Consider the following 21,363-nt stretch of genomic DNA (forward strand, 5'->3'; position numbering starts at 1 on the left):
CAATGTCCTCTCCATCCTTGAAACACCAGTATCTTCAGTCTTGAGAAATTAAGTGGATCAGGAGAATCAGATAACACCATCAAAGAAAAGGTGACTCACTATCACCTTCCAGGAATCCAACCTCATCTGAGGACTTGCAGAGAAGCCTATTGGAAAATCTAGCTTAGTAAGCTCTGCGGAGAATATAGTAAATATATTCCTATCGTTTTGGAATATAACAACTAGGATCGTTTCTGTAAGCTATTTGTTTCTAAAAACATATCCTGCTATGAGCTTCACGTCTATACTTGGGAGAGGTCGGGGGAAGAATTATCACCATCCCATCAGTTTGGGAAACTGGAACCTCAGTCCTGAATTATAGCCTAGTTCTAAGTAAGTCATCTGACCAGGTAATCTAGTTTCCCACACCAGCCAGACAGTTCTTGGAAGAGAAGAGGAAGAGGGACTTTGGAAAGGTTCTTATCAGTATCATAGGAAGTGGCCCTAACTGCATGCTGCTGGAGAGAGCCTAGTGAGGAAAGCCTAGGAGGGAGCTATAGGCTCAGTCTGGGGGCTATGCTCCAGGCATTTTTCTTAATAATAGATTCTGCTCTCAGTCTGTTTGCCCTTTGGGATCACAACAGAACCAAATGGAAAACCATCCCATCCTACATTGCCACATTCCACGACCTAGGATGGAGACCCTGTGCCGACGACTCCACTGGAAGATAGTCAGCACCAAAGATTACAACACAAGCTGGATATAGTAGCACATGCCTGTAACCTCAGCACTCAGGAGGCTGAGGGAGGAGGATTTGTGAACTCAGTGCCAGCAAGACTACATCATGAGTCTGTCTCAAGAGAAACAGCCACACACATACACACACACAATGCATACATACATACATACATACATGCATGCATGCATGCATGCATGCACACATACATATATTTTTATTGTATTTTATTCTCAGAGTAACATACAGAGGAGTTATAGTTACATTTGTCAGGTGGTGGGCACTTTATTTCTTGAACATTGAGAGATTTCTCATCATAAATACAATTTAAAAAACAAAATAGTGGGCCAGGAGTTTGACCCTACTGGTAGAGTGTTTGCCTAGAATGCACAAAGACCCAGGTTTGATTCCTCTGTACCATATACATAGAAAAAACCAAAACTGGTGCAGTGGCTTAAGTAGCAGAGCTTTACCCTTGAGAAGGCCCAAGGACAGTGCTCAGGCCCTGAGTTCAATCCCAAGGCCTGCCCTCCACCCCCCCAAAAAAAGACTTTCCCTACAACACAGCCATACCACTCCTGGGCATCTACCCTGAATTTCATAACCCAGGATATAATGACACCTGCTCAGCCATGTTCATCTCTGCACTATTCACAATAGCCAAGTGATGGAAACAATCCAGATACCCTACTACAGATGAATGAAAACAAAAAATGTGGTACATATATACAATAGAATTCTACATAGCCAACAGACAAGATAAAATAATGGCATTCGCTGGGAAGTGGATGAGAGCAAATCATGTTGAGGGAGACAAGTCAAGACCAAAGGAACAAAAGGCGCATGGTATCCTTAATATGTGGATATTAGATCCAAACAGTACAAGAGCGAGAACTCAATATTCGGGTACTCAAGGTTATGGACACGGTCTTAGAGATAGAATCAAAACTACATAGACATAAAAATCTATGATGGCATATATACTCTGTAGACATAATGTTATATAGATTGATATGTATCTATGACATACAAACTCTCAGCTTAATTTTAATTATGTTCTAAAATGTATGTGCCGGCCGGGAGTTTGGCCTAGTGGTTAAAGTGCTTGCCTCGCATGCATGAAGACCTGGGTTCGATTCCTCGGTACCACATACATAGAAAAAAGCCGGAAGTGGTGCTGAGGCTCAAGTGGTAGAGCTCTAGCCTTGAGAAAGTCCAAGGACAGTGCTCAGGCCCTGAGCTCAAGCCCAGGACTGGCAAAAAAAAAAAATAAAATAAAATGTATGTGCCAATGATTGTATATAGAGATTCCCTTTCTTGAATACTTGTTTGTTAAACATGACATTTGAAATAGGATATAAAAAATCTTTTAAAATAAAAAAAAGAGTAGAGCATCATGTTAGGTAGGGCATGGTACAAAGAACAGTGTTCAAAACCCTGCTCTATTCATTTTAAACAGTCTCTAACAGAGTCCTACAACCTGTATCCTTAACTACCGCTTTTTCTCTGACAGTGTGTGTGTGCCTGTGTTGCACACCAGTCCTGTGGCTTGAACTCAATGCCTGGTAATGTCCCTGAGCATTTGTGCTGAGCTAGTGTACTACCACTTAAGCCATAGCTCTATTCTCAGCTTTTTTGATGCTTAATGGGAGATAAAGAATCTCAGACTTTTCTGCCAGGCTGGCTTTGAACTGTGATCCTCAGATCTCAGCCTCCTGGGCATCTAGGATCATAGACCTGAGTTACTGGCACCCAGCCATATAATCATTTTTTTTCCGAAGTTCTGGGTCTTGAACTCAGGGCTTGGGCACTGTCCCTGAGCTTCTTTTGCTCAAGACTAGCACTCTACCACTTGAGCTATAGTGCCATACTTGGCTTTTCCTGTTTATGTGGTACTGAGGAATTGAACTCAGGGCTTCATGTGTGCTAGGCAAGCATTCTACCTTTAAGCCACATTCCCAGCCCATAATCATTTTTTAAACAGTGAGCTGAAATGTACTCATTACCTGACTTATGAAACTGCAATGTCTTTGTACATCACCTTTATAATAACAATTTATAAAAAGTGAAAAAACAATTAACTGGAACTACCCATTTGGGCAATCCCAGCTCCTTAGCTGCTAAAGCTAGACTTTATTAGTTGGATTCTAGACTTGGCAACAGATTATGGCCATATGTCTTTAAAAAAAAAAAGAGGAGGAGGAGGAGGAAGATGGGGGATGGAAGGAAAGAAGGAGGGAGAGAGGGAGAGAGGGAAATAGGAGGAGGAAGAGAAGAGGACAAGATGAAAAAGAAATGGAAAGGAATGAGAAAGGGAAAGTCTGTTTCTTAATTTGACTTTTCACTGGTACCATAATCAAATAACCATCTTCAGAGAACAGTGTTTAGGTGAAAAAACTCTGGTTCTAAATTTTAGGTAGAAAGTAGGGGAAAAGCTGTGTCATATATTACTATCTCCAAGCATGTAAGTAACATGGGTGTAATATCATTCAACGTGCCTTCTAAAAAGAACAACAGTGTGAGACCTAAACTGGTCCAGGTGTGGAGGACAGAAGCAGGCACAGCTAGGCCTTGAATTACCAACAGAAGGAAAGGAAAGTTGGGGAGGAAGCTGGCTCAAAGGCTGGGAAAAAAAATCAGTTCATGTGCTCATATTTTTCATCCCTGGCTCTCCTATTTTACCAAGTACTATTGGAGAGCTATTGTTAACCTCTGAAGCTCAAGTGTCAATTTCCTTCTTCCTAAGGGACTAAAAATGCTTGACTCACAGTCTTTTGTTGGCACTAAATAATCATTTATGAGATATTCTCAGTGCCTTGCATATCCCAAGCAGTCAACAAAAGTCGCAAATGCACATATACATTATTCTATCTAAAGCTGAGAAAATTGAGGCAAATGTAATTATAGCCTTCTAGAATATGAAGGATTTGGGACAGAAATAACTGTTTAATGTGTTCATGGAGGAGCTAACACCTCCCTAATAGGCTAAAATTAATAAGATATCAGTGTTGGAGGTTAGAATCCATTTTTGAGAGTTGGAAGGAGGGCCGATCATTAAAACAGAAGGGACTGTTACCTCTTTAGACTAACCTTTGAGCAATGTCCTTTGTGCAGTACGGGAGTTAGCCTCCGTCCAGCACTGTGATGGTAGGATTCTGTGAATATGTAATTTGGTATTTGCCAATAAAAACTTCCTCCTGTGTGGCCCTTTTTATCCAATAATGATTTCCTGCTCTACTTTGGCTGCCAAATATATCCAAATGCAATCAGTGTGGAGATTCGTAAGTCAAATTGCAAGCTTTAGAAACGATGGCTAATCCTGTGCAGATTTTGAAAGACAGTCAACATTTAAGGTGTCCTGGGTTTTAAACTCCACTGTAATTCTATTGTGCGTTTTCAGAGTCTCAGAAATGAGCAGTAAGGGATTTCTTCAAATCCCTCCCCTTTTCATCAGAATTGTTCCCAACTACAGGACTAGGTACTAGTGGTACTCAGGAAGCTGAGATCTGAGGATGTGGTTTCAAAGCCAGCATAGGTAGAAAAATCTGAAAGATTGTTAACTCCCATTAACTAGCAAAAAGCCAGATGTGGAAGTATAGGTCAAGTGGTAGAGTATCAACCTTGAAACTAAGGAAGAGCATGGATCCAATACCCCCCCCCCAAAAAAAAGGTTTATTCCTAATTTCATCCCAAGTCCAACTAAAGATGTATAGTCCTGCAGTTCCAGGACAACAAGCAAATTTATGCCAGTCCACAATGCAAGTCTCTAACCAGAAAACAGCAACACTTCTTTACTTCTTTCTACCTCACATCAAGAGCTGGCAGGGTCCAATTAGGTGAGACAGAAGAGGTTCCAGCTCAGGTACAACAGGTATGGTCTGTGAGGTTCTCTCTGTCACTCACTTGCCTGAGACCTAAACCTTCCCAGTTTTGATTCCCAAGCTGCTAGGCCTCATTTGGCATGCTCCAAGCAACATCCTCTGTCTGCTTCTTTTACTTCTTGATTTTTCATAGTCCCCATCACAACCTGCAGGTCTCCATTTCCAATTGGAACATCCTCCCTCCCAGGGCAGATGAGGCCAGGTCCTTCCCAGCCTAGAGTTTACAGTGCTGATGAAGGAAGGTTCCAAGCCGGTGTTTTCCAACTTGTTTCTATGTCACACCAGTGTGCAGACATGTTCTTTAGACTGAGTTCTATAAACTCAGTGATGAGTAGAAAGATTGTCTCTGTGACTTGTGTTACAGATAGAATGGGGGAAGTGACCAGATTTAACTTTGGTGATCAATATTAGCCTAGCTAGACAGGATGGCTATTCTTTGATCAAAATTGCCCCATTTCTACTATTAATCCCAAATCTACTAGGGCATAGAGATGTATGTCTGTAATGTCAGTCTTTGGGAGGCTAAGGCAGGGAGATGACAGAGATGACAGGTTTCTGACCACACTGGGCTGCACAGAAAGACCTTGTGATAGATAGACAGACAGACAGACAGACAGACAGACAGACAGACAGATGATAGGTAGATAGATGGATATAGATTGATTGATAGACACATAGATGGTAAATGGATAGATAGATAGATAGATAGATAGATAGATAGATAGATAGATAGATAGATAGATAGATGATGGATAGATGGTGGATGGATAGATAGTATAGGATTGATTGATTGATTTTAATAGGAGCTTGTTATGTAGCTCAAGCTGGCCTGGAACATACCCTCCTGCCTCAGCTTCTGGAAGGCTAAGATTATAGGTATGAACCATATCATGCTCTACCATGAGTCAAACCTAGATTAGTTTAGGATTTGCTCTAGGCTCAGACTTACACAGTTTTTGTAAAACTTTTGCCAGTCCTGGGGCTTGAACTCAGGGCCTGAGCACTGTCTTTGGGCTTTCTCAAGGGCAGGGCTTTACCACTTGAGCCATAGTACCACTTTCAGCTTTTTCTATGCATCTGGTACCAAGGAATCAAACCTGGGTCTTCATATACGCTAGGCCAGCACTCTACCTCTAGGCCAAACTCCCAACACCGAATTTCTGTAATTTTGAGCCAGAGTCCACATTAGGAAACTGAGGTTCTTTTAGGAGTTAGTATTAGCATTACTTGGGTCACCATAAAAATGAGATACCTTCTACCATGTAGTAAGTTATCTATTTTTCCTGTGCTCTCCAAGCCCACCACAAGCTATCTAGATACTATATCTGACTCTAGCCAGCCTCCTGGCTACCTATTGCTTTCCAGCCTCACTAACTCCTGTATACTATTGCCAAAGATGATTCCAAATATGGCCTTCCTCGGGCTTAATAATAATATTTCAGTGAATTAAATACATTTCAAATTCCTTTGCCTACCTAAGAAAGTCTCATATTATGTGAGCTCTTCCCTGCTCTTCTCTCCTAGCCTAGACAACAAATCCCCGTTACCTGAGAAGGATCACTCCCTCCCCTGTCCCAACAAAGGTACGCTGTCTCCTGCAGTTCTGTAGAAAACCCAGTCCTTTAGATTTCCTTTTTTGGTGTGTGTATGTATACTGGTATTGAGGTTTGATCTTAAGCCACACGTTCTTTTCCTTCTTTTTTGGTGAGGAGGAAATGGAAGGCTTGAACTCAGGGCCTGGGCTCTATCTCTGAGTTTTTTTGCTCAAGACTAGTGCTCTACCACCTTGAGCCACGACTCAGCTGCACTTCTGGGTTTTGAGGTGTCAAGTGGAGATAAGAGTCTTACGAGGACTTTCTTCCAGGGCTGGCTTTGATTCACAGCCTTCAGATCTCAACCTCCGGAGTCACTAGAGTCACAGGAATGAGCCACCAGCCCTTGCCTAGCCACATGCTCTTGCTTAGATTTGTTTTTAAGTTAGTCATGAGGCTTGAACTATCCTTAAGCTTTATTTTGCTTAGCATTGAAGCTTCTACTCTTTGAGCCATAGCTCCACTTCCAGTTTTCTGGAAGTTAAGTGGAGGTAAGAGTCTTAGGGACTGTCCTGCCTAGGATGCTTCAAACCATGATTCTCCTCAGATCTCAGCCTCCTGGGTAGCTAGGACTACAAGTGTGAGCCACTAGCATCCAGTGCTGGCTTAAAATTTTAATCTAGTTAGTGCTCTACCAACTAGAGTCATACTTCCACTTGTGGCTTTTGGGCAGTTAATTGGAGACAAGAGTCTTTCAGATTTGTTGCCTTGGCTGGCTTTGAACTCTGATCCTCAAATATCAGATCAGCCTTGTGAGTAGCTAGGATTACAGGCATTGGCCAGACCTGTTGGCTTACACCTGTAATCCTAACTACTCAAAAGACTGAGGTTTGAGGATTGAGGTTCAAAGCCAGCCAGGGCACAAAAAGTCCCTGAGACTCTTATCTTCAATTAACAACTGCTAGAAAACCAGAAGTAGTACTGTGGGTCAGGTGGTAGAGCTAGCCTTGAGGTAGCCTTGAGCTAACTGAGCTCAGGACAGAGCCCGGGCCCAGAGTTCAAGCCCCATGACAGAATTACAAACGTGAGCCACAGCCCTGGGCTTAGATTCACTTATTTGAGGAAGCTCTTCTGAACTGGACTGGCCCATGACAATCATTCCTTCTTCCAGTGTCCTGTGATCTGTTCACAACCTGGCCTTTAATCAGATCCTCTCCCCCATGTTCCACTGTTTCTCATCTTCTCAAATACTTTATGAACCACTCGAGGGCAGGGACCTCACACTCCCCTTTTCTTCTTAATGGCAAGATATGCACTTGTGGCAGGCATTGAATTCTTCTTTGGGAAGTAACTCAAAGCTGCTCTACTCAGACAGCCACAGAGATATCACAAGAGTAGGATGTGAATGAACCTATTACCTGAAAGTCTTTTTCAAGTAACTCACACTTGTTTAAATATTCTAAGCTTTAAATAATTCTCAGTTAATCAATTTAAGGGTTTGGAAAACACTGACATGCTGAATTCTACATCTTCTAGGGCTTGCTTGCCGGATGAAAATGTAAGATAGTGCTAATTCTAAATCGCTATACACTGTTTTGTGGTTTTGTTGAAAAATTGTAAAAAAGCTGGGCACAGGTGCCTGTAATCCTACTCAGGTGAGGCTGAGATCTGAGGATTAAAGTTCAAAGCCAGCCCAGGCAGAAAAGTCCCCAGGAGATTCTTATCTCCAATTAATTACTCAAAACCCCGAAGTGGTGCTATGGCTCAAGTTGTAGAGCACTAACCTTGAACACAAAGAGGTTCAGGGACAGCGCTAGGGTCCTAAGTTTAAGCCTACAACTGACTAAAAACAACAACAAAAGTTTGACCTGTTTATTGCCAGTGATGAGGGGTTAAAGAAGAACCCAGCTCAGCTTCTCCTTGCTCTTTTGAGCATTGTTCTCTCTTCAAGTTTATGCAAATGCTACAAGAAACTCAGCATTTGCCTTAATGACTCCAGTGAATACTCAGACTGTGTGTTACCATGTGCCTTCAAATAGAGTCAACCTTCACACAGCCATCCTCTGTAAAATTACAATCCCCAGGGGTAAAATGTGTGTGGATCTTTGGATGAAAGGAAACATACAAGCCCAAGACACTATTATTATCGTCATAAATCATAATGCTTTGTATTTTATCAAAGGAACTCTGAGTGGTCTGCAAACATTTACTAATTAATCCTTATAAAGAAAAAAACAAAAGTGCCATCCTGTGAAGTAGGTGGAAGAGATTACTAAACCCAATCCCACAACCAGGAGTTGGAGACACATGTGACTGGTTGACTTATCCAAAGTTATATGTCAGTCAGGAATCAAACCCAGGTCACCTGACAGGTACCCACTGTGAAGAGTCCACATGCTTCTTAGGTTGTTGTTTTGCTTTGTTTTTAAATTGATTTATGCACAAATAAAAGCTTGGGAATGTCAACCACTTCTAACCTTTCAATAACTGTCATATAATAAAACAGCAGCAGTAGTGGGAAAAACAACATCTTGAAGGGAAGACGTGTGGGAAGAGGAGTTTAATAAACACAATGCTTTCATCCAGACTTTCCAACGGGAACTAGAGGCTGGAAGGAATATGATATTTAATCATTGCTCTTCTAATGCTTTAAAACAAGGAGGGTATAATTCACTGAGTTTGAAACAGAAACTAGTCTAACAAGTTTCTTTATTTTTGAACTCTGCTTCCTGATTTTTCCGTGTTCTTCAGAACATTTTAAACGTTGATCCATGTGATGCAGATGTCACATGGAAGATATAAATATTACCCTTCAGATACTTCGCATTCTGCCTGATTCAAAGTCAGAGTTTAATATTCATGTAGTTCAAAAAATTGACAAAGAACCGTCACCAAGGAAACATGTGGAGGAAGGGGAGAGGTAAGAGCCTGTAACTTGATTAATAATTAGACACTGCCATTTTGCCTCTATTTATTTCCTCCATGAATATTGTACAGATGAAGGGCCCAAAACATGCATGGCAGAGCTCAGAAGATTCTAGGCCAGGAGTCAAGTGCTGTGACTTGAGGCCAGCGCTTGGCCTCATGATCATTTAGTATTTCAAAACTTCCCTACCGTGAACTGTGTTTCTTGGCCTTTGTCCTCATAAAACATGTGTAAAATGGAACAATTCTATTTATAATGACTCATTCTAGGCCAGGCACTGGTGACTCATACCTGTAATCCTGGCTACTCTGGAGGCTGAGATATGACGATTCTGTCCACAGACAGAAAAGCCAAGAAACTTATTTCTAAATAACTACACAAAAGCTAGAAACAGAGCACTGGCTCAAGTGATTGAGTACAGAGTACTAGCTTGGAGCAGAGAAAACCAAAGAAAAGCTCTGAATTCAAGTCCTAGTACCCGTACACACACACACACACACAGCTCTCAGAAATGAAGAGATCCATAAAAATACATCAACAGACACCTTGTGGAAGTTGAGGCATTATGCAACAAAGTATTCTAGCCCCAGTATTTGGCTTCCTTTTGAGAAGAAAATTTATAATCATTTGTATTTTTATTTTCTAAGATTAAGACATCTTTCTATGACTGTGTGCCCAGGAAGAGATATTATAAAAATTATATATGCATTTTTTTCAAAAAGGGAAGAAAGAAAAAATAATAACCAACCCTAAGAAAAACATTGAAGCACTGGACAATAAGCCAAAGTGTCAGGTGGTGAATTTGAGTCCCAGTCTCAGACCTAAAAAAAGAGAACAGATGATCTGATTGAGAAGCTGCCGACCAACAACTACATGAAAAAGGAGACTTTTCAGCCTGTCACTCACCTGCTAGAGAGCCACCAGCCATTTCTACATTGTGCTAATATTGTCACTAAAAACAAAAACAATATACCATCAGAATAAAAAAAAGTTAGATATTTGTGGGCCAGGCGCTTTGTGCCTGAGAGCCTTTCAAAATGGAGGCCTGATGCAAAAGCAAAACAAGACAGAAGAAAAACAAAAATAAAATTCCAGGTGAATCAGATCACAGCTACTTCTCACCTTCAGCATCTTGTTTCTATTCCTCTCAATTCACCTTCTGGGCCAACATTCTTCAAGCTACCAAAATGCACTTCATCTATAAAAGAAAAGTGATAAAAATCTACTGTGTTAAGCAGAATCAAATGGAAAGAAATGACAACATTCCTCCTTGAAAATAAAAATTTTGTTGCCATGGGCTTATCTGGGCTAATTCTCATTCTGTGCTGATAAAAAAAAAAAAAGGTAAACCTATTGGGATTTAAGCATTTCTTCAAACTAAGCAACCTGTTGAACAACTTCTTAATGTGCCTATCAATCATCTAGCGATAAGAAAAGTTTGCATTCATAATAGCTGGTTGCTAAAATAAATATAAGTTACTATAACTAATTCTATCGACAATGGGACCTCAGAGGTCAGCAAAGAAATAATCAAACAATAAGTATGAATAGGTTGTAATTTCCCTGATTAACAAATGTTCACCTTGTCATGTGATGTTAAGAGCTGTTTAAATCGCTCAGGTAAATGTAGAATGTAGGTATTTACATAAGAGGGATCTATGTGTACTCTCCAGTCAGGAACCTCCAAGTCTGTATAAGTTCTGCAAACAGCAAGTTGTCCTTTCCAGAAAATATATTTCAACATGGCATTTATTTTTAACAGGCTCAGTTACTATGCTTCTTAGAATCCAACAGAGGTCAAATAAAATACCAATCTCCCTTTATAAATACATTCATACACATTATAATATTATAAAGCACTGGTGTATTAAAAGTTAGGGATACCAGCACTTAGGAAACAACGATAGGAGGATGGTAAGTTCAAGGTCAGATTGATCTGACTAGCAAGACCATGTTGCAAAAATCAACCAATCAATCCATAAAATAAAACCCAGCAATTTCACATTTTCCCAATTTGTTTTTTATAATTCCAATAAGCTGTATTCACATATAAATGTATGAAGTCTGAATATAAAATAGAAAAAATGCCTACACTAAAAGAATCACACTCCATATGGAGTTACTTTACTTATTGAAGACTTTCTGTTTACAAAAATTACAATAATTTATATAATTTTCCAAATTAGATAACTTTAATACACATTTTCCCAATTTGAACTATGTTTTTTTTTTTACCATGGGAGGTGGGGGGAAAAGCACTCAGATATGAAGCCAGCATTCACTGGTGTCTCTCCATAACCAAGAGTAACTCTAAAGCTGAAGAGTAATCCTAGATATTCAGGAGGCTGAGATCTGAGACCTTCTGAACTGAAACTAGGAAAGTCCTTGAGTCTCTTCTCTCCAATTATCCAGCAAAAAGCTAGAAGCAGAGGCGTGGCTCAAACAATAAAGCCTTGGGCAGGAAAAAAACAAGCAAGAGTCCAAGGCTCTGAGTTCAAGCCCCCAGAACCAACACATACATCATACTTTCATAATCTTATTTGCTCTGACCCCTTTTTACTGCTCCCTTCTCTCGGGTATCCAGAGGAGGGTGGTGGCAGTAAACAGAGTTGAGAACAAAATTCAATAGTGAAAGCCAAAGGGTAGGGTATTGGGGGAGGCAGAGTCAAACATCAGAGAGGCAAAGATGAATATCAGCCATGAATATCAGCCAAGCATCTGGTGAGAAATTTTCTTCCTTTATGTTAGAAACATAACTCCAGCTTCTTCTTAGTTTCTTTCTTTCTTTCTTTCTTTCTTTCTTTCTTTCTTTCTTTCTTTCTTTCTTTCTTTCTTTCTTTCTTTCTTTTTGTCAGTTGTGGGGCTTGTACTCTGAACCTGGGCACTGTCCCTGAGCTCTTTAGCTCAAGGATACCACCCCTTGAGTCACAGTGCCACTTCCAGTTTTCTAGTGGTTAATTGGAGTTGAGTCTCACCGGACTTTAGTGCCTGGACTGGCTTTTAACCCACATACCCAGATCTCATCCTCCTGAGATTTACAGGTGTGAGCCACCGCACCTGGCTATAACTCCAGCTTTTAAAGAGCTGGTTGCTTTAGTCTTGACCACATACTTTGAGCTATCAACTCAACTCACTTCAAACACCTAAGATCCCTAAGAATGATCAGGATTAAGTTCTTGATCTCTCTCTCCCTTCCTCTCTCTCTCTCCTTCTCTCCCTCTCTCCCTGTGATATATAGGAAACAGATTTGCCACATGGCATTTATAAAGGAAGCAACTGACACCAAATGACGGTTAAATGCCTAGCTATGAAAGCATGAATGTCATTAGACAGCCAGGCTCTTCTCTGAGAACTAGATGTGTTAATGGGTTTTTGATTGTCACCTTTCTTCATGTTTCTTTATTATTCCTTCCTTGGAGGGATTCACTTTCAAAAGGATTTGCTTAAACTTCCCCCTCAAAATCCAATTTGCAAATACACCTGCAATTGAATTTTCACTCTGTAAGTCACATTGCTATCTTCTGCATGCAAAAGAGTCCAAGCTCACAGGCCTGCCCATAGCAACCAGCTACCCTGCCAAAGCCAGGTGACTCATTTCTGACTTGGAGTAAGGAAAAGAATGGAGGGCATTATTTACCTCCAGAGACTGAAAGATTACTTGGAGAGAATTCTGAGTTATAATCTATAACTCCTATAATCTAAGTGTTGGGCTTGAACTCTGAGTCTTCTGAATTTTAATTTTAAATTTCCTGGAGAAAATGTATCCAGAAAATATTTTCCTAGTACTTAGCAGGAAAAAAAAATGAAAGTTGAAGGCTGGAAATATGGCTGTGGTAGAGTGTTTTCCTCGCATGCATGAAGCCCTGGGTTCAATTCATCAGTACCATATAAACAGAAAAAGGCAGAAGTAAAGCTGTAGTTCAAGTGGTAGAGTACTAGTCTTGAGCAAAAGAAGTTCAGCTACAGTGCCCAGGTCCTTAGTTCAAGCCCCAGCACACTATCTCTCTCTCTCTCTCTTTCTCTCTCTCTCTCTCTCTCTCTCTCTCTCTCTCTCTCTCTCTCTCTCTCTCTCTCTCTCTCTCTCACACACACACACACACACACACACACACAATCAGTGCTTCATAAAGCTGTGGATCTTTATAGATGAAGAATGTCTGTGACAGGAGTACTTTAGCATATTCTTAGGTGTATTTAATTACTTTAGTTGTACTTAATTTCTGTATGTATGTATGTATGTATGTATGTATGCATGCATGTATGCATGTATGCATGTATGCATGTATGTATTTATCTTGAAGTTGTGGGGCTTGAACTCAGGGCCTGAGATCTATCCCTAAACTGCTTTTGCTCAAAGTTAACAAACAGTGCCACTTGTAGCAGAGTAGTTTGTTGGGAGCTAAGAGTCTCACAGCCTTTCCTGCCCACAGATACTCAAATCTCAGCATCCTAAGTAGCTAGGATTACAGGCATAAGCCACCAGTGCCTGTCATAGCATCTGATTTGTAGCTGCCTATGGTAAGGTACAGGTTTCATGGATTAAGAGCCCCTTGAGGGCAGGTCTGTGGGCAGAATCAGGACAGGCACCTGGCATGGCTAGCATGTTTAGGAAGTAAATGAACACCTTTTGTTTGAATATCCTTGAAATTTCTCTTCTTCACGTTCTGGCTTTCCAAACACAATGGGATCACTCTTCATTTTCTGTCCACAGCCCCCTACATCTTCCCTTTTTCTCCCTATCTGATTGAAGAATAGCACTGCTGGGGGGCAGAATGCCTCTAAGAAAGCCCGACTTAGTGGCTCCTTTGAATTAAACTTAATCTTGATGTCATTGCCTGTCCTTTGGGTATCTGAGGTTGACTCAAATTTTTGCAAGTCCCAGGAAATTACTTCTAAGATTCCCAGCAATTCCAGGATTGTAAGATAAAAAAAATTCAGATGTGTTTGTTTGTATGGAAATTCCTGCCTTTGATAGGCATTTTAGCATAGGATTCTAGAGTCAGTCTGTGAATTCACCTAGAAAGGCTATAGATTTAAGGATAAAATTGCATAGATAACAAGTAAAGCATTGAGCCAGGCTAATCTCCACCAGAATTTGACATAGCCTTGGTCATAACCCTTTCACGCCCTCTTTAGGGGCCATACCTCTAAGGTTTTGACTACTTACCTGAGCTATCAGGCAATTTTATAAAAACTCAGACTCTTACTACTTCCCGTTTTTTAATCTGTTTTTAATTGTTACTATAAAGGTAATGTACAGAGGCTGCAGCTACATAAGGCAGATAATGCCTTTTCCTTGTTCTGACATTTTCACCCTCCTGACCCCACCTACAAGTTGCATAGTTGATTTTCAACAAGTGTCTTGTGGGCACCACTGCTGCATTTGTTCAGCGTTTGTCCCTCCCTTTCTGTGTGCCTCACCTTGTCCTCCTAAGGACAGATAAATGAAAAAATTCTACTTCCCTTTTTGGATCCCCCCCCCCCCAATTCTGAGTCAGTGAGGCTTATAGAGAGCAGAAACACAGCTGTTCCCCCCCCCCGCAGCCCCTCCCTAACACCCCAGGGACCTATGCCAAGATTCATTTGAAAAGCCAACAACTTTTCTTCTCCTACAGCCAGCCAATAAACATGTTTGGAGCAATTTAATAACTGACTCTTGGCTGCTAAAGGAAAATGGTATTCACAGGTGGTCAGAAACAATTGTGAGAAGACAAGGAGTTAAAGTCAACTAAGATCTAGAAAGAACATACAATATTATTTGATGACACAAACTGGCCTACTCAAGCTGAAGAAATGGCACCATCAAAACATGAGCATCTAGGGCTATAATCTTAGCTACTCAGGAGGCTGAGATCAGAGGATCAAGGTTCAAAGCCACACAAAAGGAGCTGAAACTCTTATCTTCAGTTAACCTCTAGAAAACAGGAAGTGGGGCTTGTCTCAAGGGTAGGGTTGGTAACCTAGAGCTGAAGAGCTCAGGGACAATGCCCAGGCTGAGTTCAAGCACCGTGACCCACAAAAAACAAAGCAAAACAAAACAAAAACACGAACATCTAGCTAGTTAGTGTCTGGTGGCTCTCACCTATAATCCTAGCTACTGAGGAGATGGAGATCTGAGGATCACAGTTTATAGCCAGCCCAAGCAGGTATGTCCATGAGACATGTCCAATTAACAACCAGAAAATTGGAAGTGGTGCTGTGGCTCAAAGTGGTAGAGCCTTGAGCAAAAGAGCTCAGGAACAGAGCCCCGGCCAGAGTTCAAGCCCTACCACTGACAGAGAGGGAGAGGGAGAGGGAGAGGGAGTGGGAGAGAAAGGGAAAGGGAGAGGGAGAGGGAGAGAGAGAGAGGGAGAGGGAGAGGGAGAGAGATTGGGCTTGTTCAAATGAAGAGGACAAAAAGACATGGAATAATGACAGCCCCGCTATTCAATCAAGCTGGACAAAACTGGAAGAGCGTTTTCAACATGCCTATTCAAGGCATTAAGGATTCAGAGCTCTCTGCAGGTGAGATCTGTCATCGAGGGGCATGGATCAGTGGATCAGTCAAAACCAGGATACCAAAGCAAGAACAATGAACACCCGTGGAGGTCATAGTACTGTATGGAAGACCAGAAGAAATGGAGCACCTAGGAATGTCTAGGTTAAACACCAAGATTACAAAGGGGAAAAATGCTGATAAATGAAAACTTTACCCATTCTCTAGTACATTTTTATTGGCTAAAGGGCAAAATAAAATATATTTTCTGATACTACAGAACCCCAGTTTAGGTCCTCAGTATCTTCTCTCATGTTCTTATAATAGTTTCCTAAGCTGCCTAACACAGATCCTTGAAAAAAAAACTTTAGATATTAACACAAAACTAATTTCTCTTGTTCAAAAATGTCCACTGGTTCAGGGCCTGATGAACTTGCAGCCAAATCTCCAAAGATCTACTTCAACACTCCTTGCCCAGTGCAGTTCTAATAAATTTTTTTTATGCAGGCATATAATCACTCATTTGGTAGAAATTCTGTGGCCTCTTACCACAGAAAAGTGAATGAAGCCACAGTATTTATCCTGAAGAAGATAAGGGGAAAAAAAAGTGCCAAGAACCCATAATCCATATTCAGAGGGCTGAAGAGAAGGAGTTCAAGGCCAGCCTACTGATTCTGTATTGTAAAAAGATTAAAAAAAAAAAAAGAAAAGGAAGAGGAGGGGGAAGCATCTAAATACTATATCAGGATAAGAAAATAATTAGTGATTGCACACATACTATATTGCATATATAAAAGGCCTGCCGGTAGGGTATGGAAGATAGGAAACTCTTCCGGGAAAGCAAGTTTAGAGCTGAAACTAAAGAATATGGTAAACTCTTCCAGAAAGATGAGAAAAGAAGAAGAAAATCTTTAGATTTGATGCTCGGGGCCAGGGGAAGGAAGACAAATTGGGAGTTGAGTATTGTAGCACTGTAAAGAGCAAAGTATCAAGGGGTATAATGAGCAGTAGATAGGAGTAACACCCTAAAAATGCTAAGTTTTAGTTATTTATCCTACAACTTGAGTTTCTTGAATCCAAAAGAGATTAGAAGAGTTACAAGACTGTGGTTTTCAGATTTGGAGATATTTGATATATATATTGTCATGAGATTATCTTGAAGAGTAGACCCAAATCTAAAAACAACCTATCTACTTATCTATACACCTACACACACCACACACACACACACACACACACACACACACACGTATACAGGCCTTATGCACATAGGCTGAAGGTAATTCCTTACTCAACGTTTTTGCTAACTTTATTCTTGAAAGGTCATTTCATAATGTGGAATTTTCCACTGATCACAAAATTTTCAGTACCATTCATTTTTTAGTCCTGCAAAAGTTGCAGATTGGAGATCATTCGAATAGGGCTACTCCACCCCGGTGGGGAAAGGGAAACACTGAGGAATTTCTTGCATGGGATGAAGCAGGATCAGATTTAGCCAGCTTCTCCCCAGGAATGGGAGCAATGTGCTAGGGAGCAAGCCAGCAGCATGCGACAGAAGGCAAGTCACAGGCGGCTGAAGGTGCTGTTCAAGCTGTGCCTCAGGTTCCCCTCATAATTCTAGTCAATCTAAACCCTCTCGTCCCCCTCATGTTACAACCACAGTCTTCTCTTATGTGGCTTTGCTCACATTCATTTTTTCAGGAACATTTCAACCAGCACCAATTGATTCCACACAGGCAAATTCAGGCCAAATGAGCCCCCTCAAAAGGGTTTTCTCTAAAATCCCCTAAGGGAAATGCCTCCCTCCTCTAATCCCTGCAACATTCTGTCAGGATGACATCTTAGGCACCCACCATATTTACCTTGACTGTAGATTCTTCTGGAAGCATATGCTCTACCATAAACTCACTAAGAGGAGGACGGGTGGAAATCTCCCATCCACGACTTCAGAGGTACTTGCCCCACTGAGTGTTCATTTCCATCCATAAACTGGGATGAATAAGAGCTATGTTGCAAGGTCTTCTGAAAAGACACATGAAAAAATAAAGACACCTATGCCAGGAGCTGGTGGCTCATGCTTATAATCCTAACTATCCAGGAGGCTGAGAACTGAGGATCATAGTTTGAAGTCAGCCTGGGCAGGAAAGCCTGTTCTCTCCAATTAACCACCCAAAAAGCTGGAAGTAGTACTGTGGCTCAAGTGATAAGTGCTGGGCTTAGCAAAAAGAAGCTCAGGGTCAGTTCACAAGCCTTGAGTTCAATCCCAGGTCTGGAAAAAAACAAACAAACAAACAAACAAACAACAAAAAAACTCTAGCACAGAAACTGACAAGAGGCATTCAGAAAGCAGTTGAAGGGACAGAGCTTCAATAAATGCTAGCAGATAAAATACCACAACTACACTCATTTCGCTGATAGCATATTCATAAGTGATCTTCTTTTGCTCAGCCACATCACATTGCACAAGGCTTTGTTCAAAGCCCAAATCCATGTGTTTGCTGAATAAAGATCAGCAGCCAACCCTTACATAAGACTAAGCTCTAAGGGCTTGAATGGACCATTTCTGATTCATCACAAATTTCCTGCTGTTATGGTCTCTATTTTAAGTCTAGTACCCTTCTTACTTACCCTGGCTTACTTTCTTCCACGTCTGCTTCCACATCTAGCAGCTCACAAATGAAGGGACTGGCTTACAAGCAGGCTCTTTCTGCTAAAGTAGACTCCATGTAATTTGAACCACTTGAGAGAAGAATCAACACTGGACAAGTATTTATTCTTACATACCTTCATTACTTCAGGTTTTCTTAAAAAGAATCCTATCAGTTAGTCAAGAACTACCCCCCTACCTTTCAAGGATTGCACAGTCTGAAAAGGTAACCAATTAATTCTCATCAGCTTTGTACACTTTAGCATTAATACTCCTTCCCACCTTTTTTTAAGTAGTAAATGTAAGTAGCTGATCCCCATGGAAGAAGTCCTGAAGATGTAAGACTCTCCAGGCAAAAAGGCATGTGCAGTTCATCTTTATAGGCACACGACGGAAAAAGTAGGCCCTAGCATACAGTGAGGGCACTAAGGGTCCATTCCTGGACTAGAGGGGACAGGAAAGTCTGCCAATATAACCATGGGGTCAGTGTGTTTGAGTGGATGAGTTACTTTGGAAATTATGAAAATACTACATACAGCAAGTTTTCAATCTGTCTCAATAGGTTAGCCTCTAGTGGGTAGAGGCCAGGAACACTAGTAAACACAGCCAACAGCATATAAACCAGGTTCCCAACAAAGAACTGTCCTGCCTAAGGTATCAAAAAGGCCAAGGTAGAGAAATTCTTATAGAGACAATGGTGGACTATTGATACCGAAAGGTACTTGTATACTATCTGGGAAAAATGTGGATTGCTTCAAGTGAACAAAAGCAGAGCAAGAGACTGCGTCTTCCCTAAACCTTAAAATAAGTGAGGGGGCATTATTCTATGAGTTGCTTGTTTACTAAACTTGCATGGATGGCTCAGTTTTGGGGTCTTTCAGCGAGTTTCTTCACTGTAATGAAATGTTTGTGTATGAATTAGAACTACAGTTCTTCTGAGGGAGTGCTTAGCCTTTTATTCCACTGGCTGCAAATGTCCACCTAAATGAAACTTTCTCAAAATACATACATTAAGGGGCCCAGAGTTTGGCCAAGTGGTAGAGTGCTTGCCTAGCATGCACGAAGACCTGGGTTCGATTTCTTGGTACCACATACATAGAAAATGAGAAGTGGTGCTGTGGCTCAAGTGGCAGAGCACTAGCCTTGAGGAAAAAACCCAAGGACAGTGCTTAGGCACTGAGTTCAAACCCCAGGACTGGAAGAAAAAAAAAAAAAACACATGCATTAAGGTCCTAAACACTAGCTGGGCACTGGTGGCTCATGCCCGCTATCCTAACTACGCTGGAGGCTGAGATCCAAGAGTCAACGTTCAAAGCTAGCCTGGGTATGAGAATCATATCTCCAGTTAACCACCAGAAAACTAGAAATGGTGCTGTGGCTCAAGTGATACAGTGCTGAAGAGCTCAAGGATGTTTCCCAAGTCCCGAGTTCAAGCCCTACAACTGAGATGATCATAATAAATAAATAAATCCTAAACTCTGCCTGCTACCTCAGAATGAGACTGTATTTGGAGAGTGCCTTGGTGTTGTTGCTGTTTTAATTTCTGAGATGTGGAGAGTCTCACAAGACAGATGTGTATATCAAATGCAAAGGTAGGAAGTGTGATCTCCCAAACCCCTGCAGTAAGCAGATGTGTTCTCTGATATTAATCCCAGGTTAATGCCAGCTGTTTCTTGTGAGCTGATGAGGACTGCAGATGCAGGCTCTGGCCTTGTGGTTGATGGAGTATGCTCTCCTTGCAGCAGACACTGCTATGCTGTCTGTTCCTGGTCTGCAGCAGGCCAGGGTAGGCCTCACACAGGCTCCCACCATCCATTCTGGATCTGCCTTCTCAGGAATGGCCGCTAGTCACCTAAGACCACTTACAACTTCCAAACTCCAATCCAGAATTTAAAACATTCCACTCTTGGGAAAACATGTTAGAAATATGATAAGTAAAGGTCACATACTGAGAAAAAAACTGTGCAGAGTGTCTAGTATATGTGATAAAGATCTTGGGAAATACATACAATCATGATAATCTGTTCACGATATTAAATGTTATTCTTGATAGCATGAACATGGCTCCACAAAAGGGCTTTAACCGCGTTTTTTTTTTCCCCCACTCTACATAAGCACCTTTGGGTTGTGAAGAATGTCTAGACTTTTCAAGAGGAGAGAAACTCGAGATCATAATAATTTCTCAAATCAAGACCATTTCTTAAAATCTCTAATAATCTACTGTGGACTGATACTTTTGAAGAAGTATAAAAAAAATTGTTAGGCCCAGCGTTCAAGTCCCACGACCAAGAAAAGAAAGAGAGAGAGAGAGAGAGAGAGAGAGAGAGAGAGAGAGAGAGAGAGAGAGAGAGAGAGAGAGAGAAGTTGTGCCAGGCACTCATGGCTCATGCGTGTGATCCTAGCTATTCAGGAGGCTGAGCTCTGAGGTTCATGGTTTAAAGCTAGTCTGGGCAGAAATGTCTGAGAGATTCTTATATGCAATTAGCCAGAAAAAGCCAGAAGGGAGCCATGGAGGCAGAAAGTTAGTCTTGACCAAAAAAGCTCAGGAATACTGCCCAGGTCCTGAGCTCAAGCCCCATCGATGGCACAAAAAAAAAAAAAAGAAAGAAAGAAAGAAAGAAAGAAAGAAAGAAAGAAAGAAAGAAAGAAAGAGAAAGAAAGAAAGAAATTTTATTATGAAATGGTTTTCATAAAACTTAAATATTTTGGAAGTGATGCTGCTGTGACTCAATGGGCAGGGTGGTAGACTTGAGCTGAAATGCTCAGTGACAGTGCCCAGGCCCAGAGTTCAAGTCCCATGACCAACAACAAAAAAAAAAAAAAGAAAAGAAAAGAAAAGAAATTAAATATTTCACAAAAAATAAAATGGACTATGAAGTACCATTTTATATTTATTATTAGAAGGAATAGATTTTTTAAAACACCTTTATATATGGATGTATATAATATACACATATTTATATATGTTATTTTTTGTATTTTTCCTTTGGTGATACTGAGGCTTATAGTCAGAGCTCCCCACTCAATAAGCAGATGCTATACAATTTTCAGAGTGTTTATCCTCAATTGATAATCATCACAAGCCAGTGAGGGTTACACACATTTGATGATAGATACCTCAGACACTAAATGATTTATTACAGAGTACCAGCTTGATAGCTTAAATATATGAGATGACCATCAGAT

General features: G+C 40.9%; 1 long non-coding RNA gene across 3 annotated transcripts in view; it reads right to left on the reverse strand.

The window, feature by feature from the left end:
- The window catches only part of LOC150056840 (uncharacterized), a 121,446-nt gene extending 103,237 nt beyond the window's left edge, over window positions 1–18,209 (reverse strand). For all 3 annotated transcript variants that reach the window (XR_016537095.1, XR_016537096.1, XR_016537094.1), the window contains exons 1-4: window positions 18,159–18,209; window positions 10,178–10,253; window positions 9,962–10,007; window positions 9,804–9,876 (exon numbers count right to left, since the gene is read on the reverse strand). This is a non-coding gene — a long non-coding RNA (uncharacterized LOC150056840). The remainder of the gene's footprint in view (window positions 1–9,803; window positions 9,877–9,961; window positions 10,008–10,177; window positions 10,254–18,158) is intronic.
- Between the last annotated feature and the right edge of the window lie 3,154 nt (window positions 18,210–21,363).

The sequence above is a fragment of the Megascapheus bottae genome, chromosome 11, assembly GCF_031878675.1.
Source record: "Megascapheus bottae isolate mThoBot1 chromosome 11, mThoBot2.hap1, whole genome shotgun sequence".
NCBI classification, from domain to species: Eukaryota; Metazoa; Chordata; class Mammalia; order Rodentia; family Geomyidae; genus Megascapheus; species Megascapheus bottae.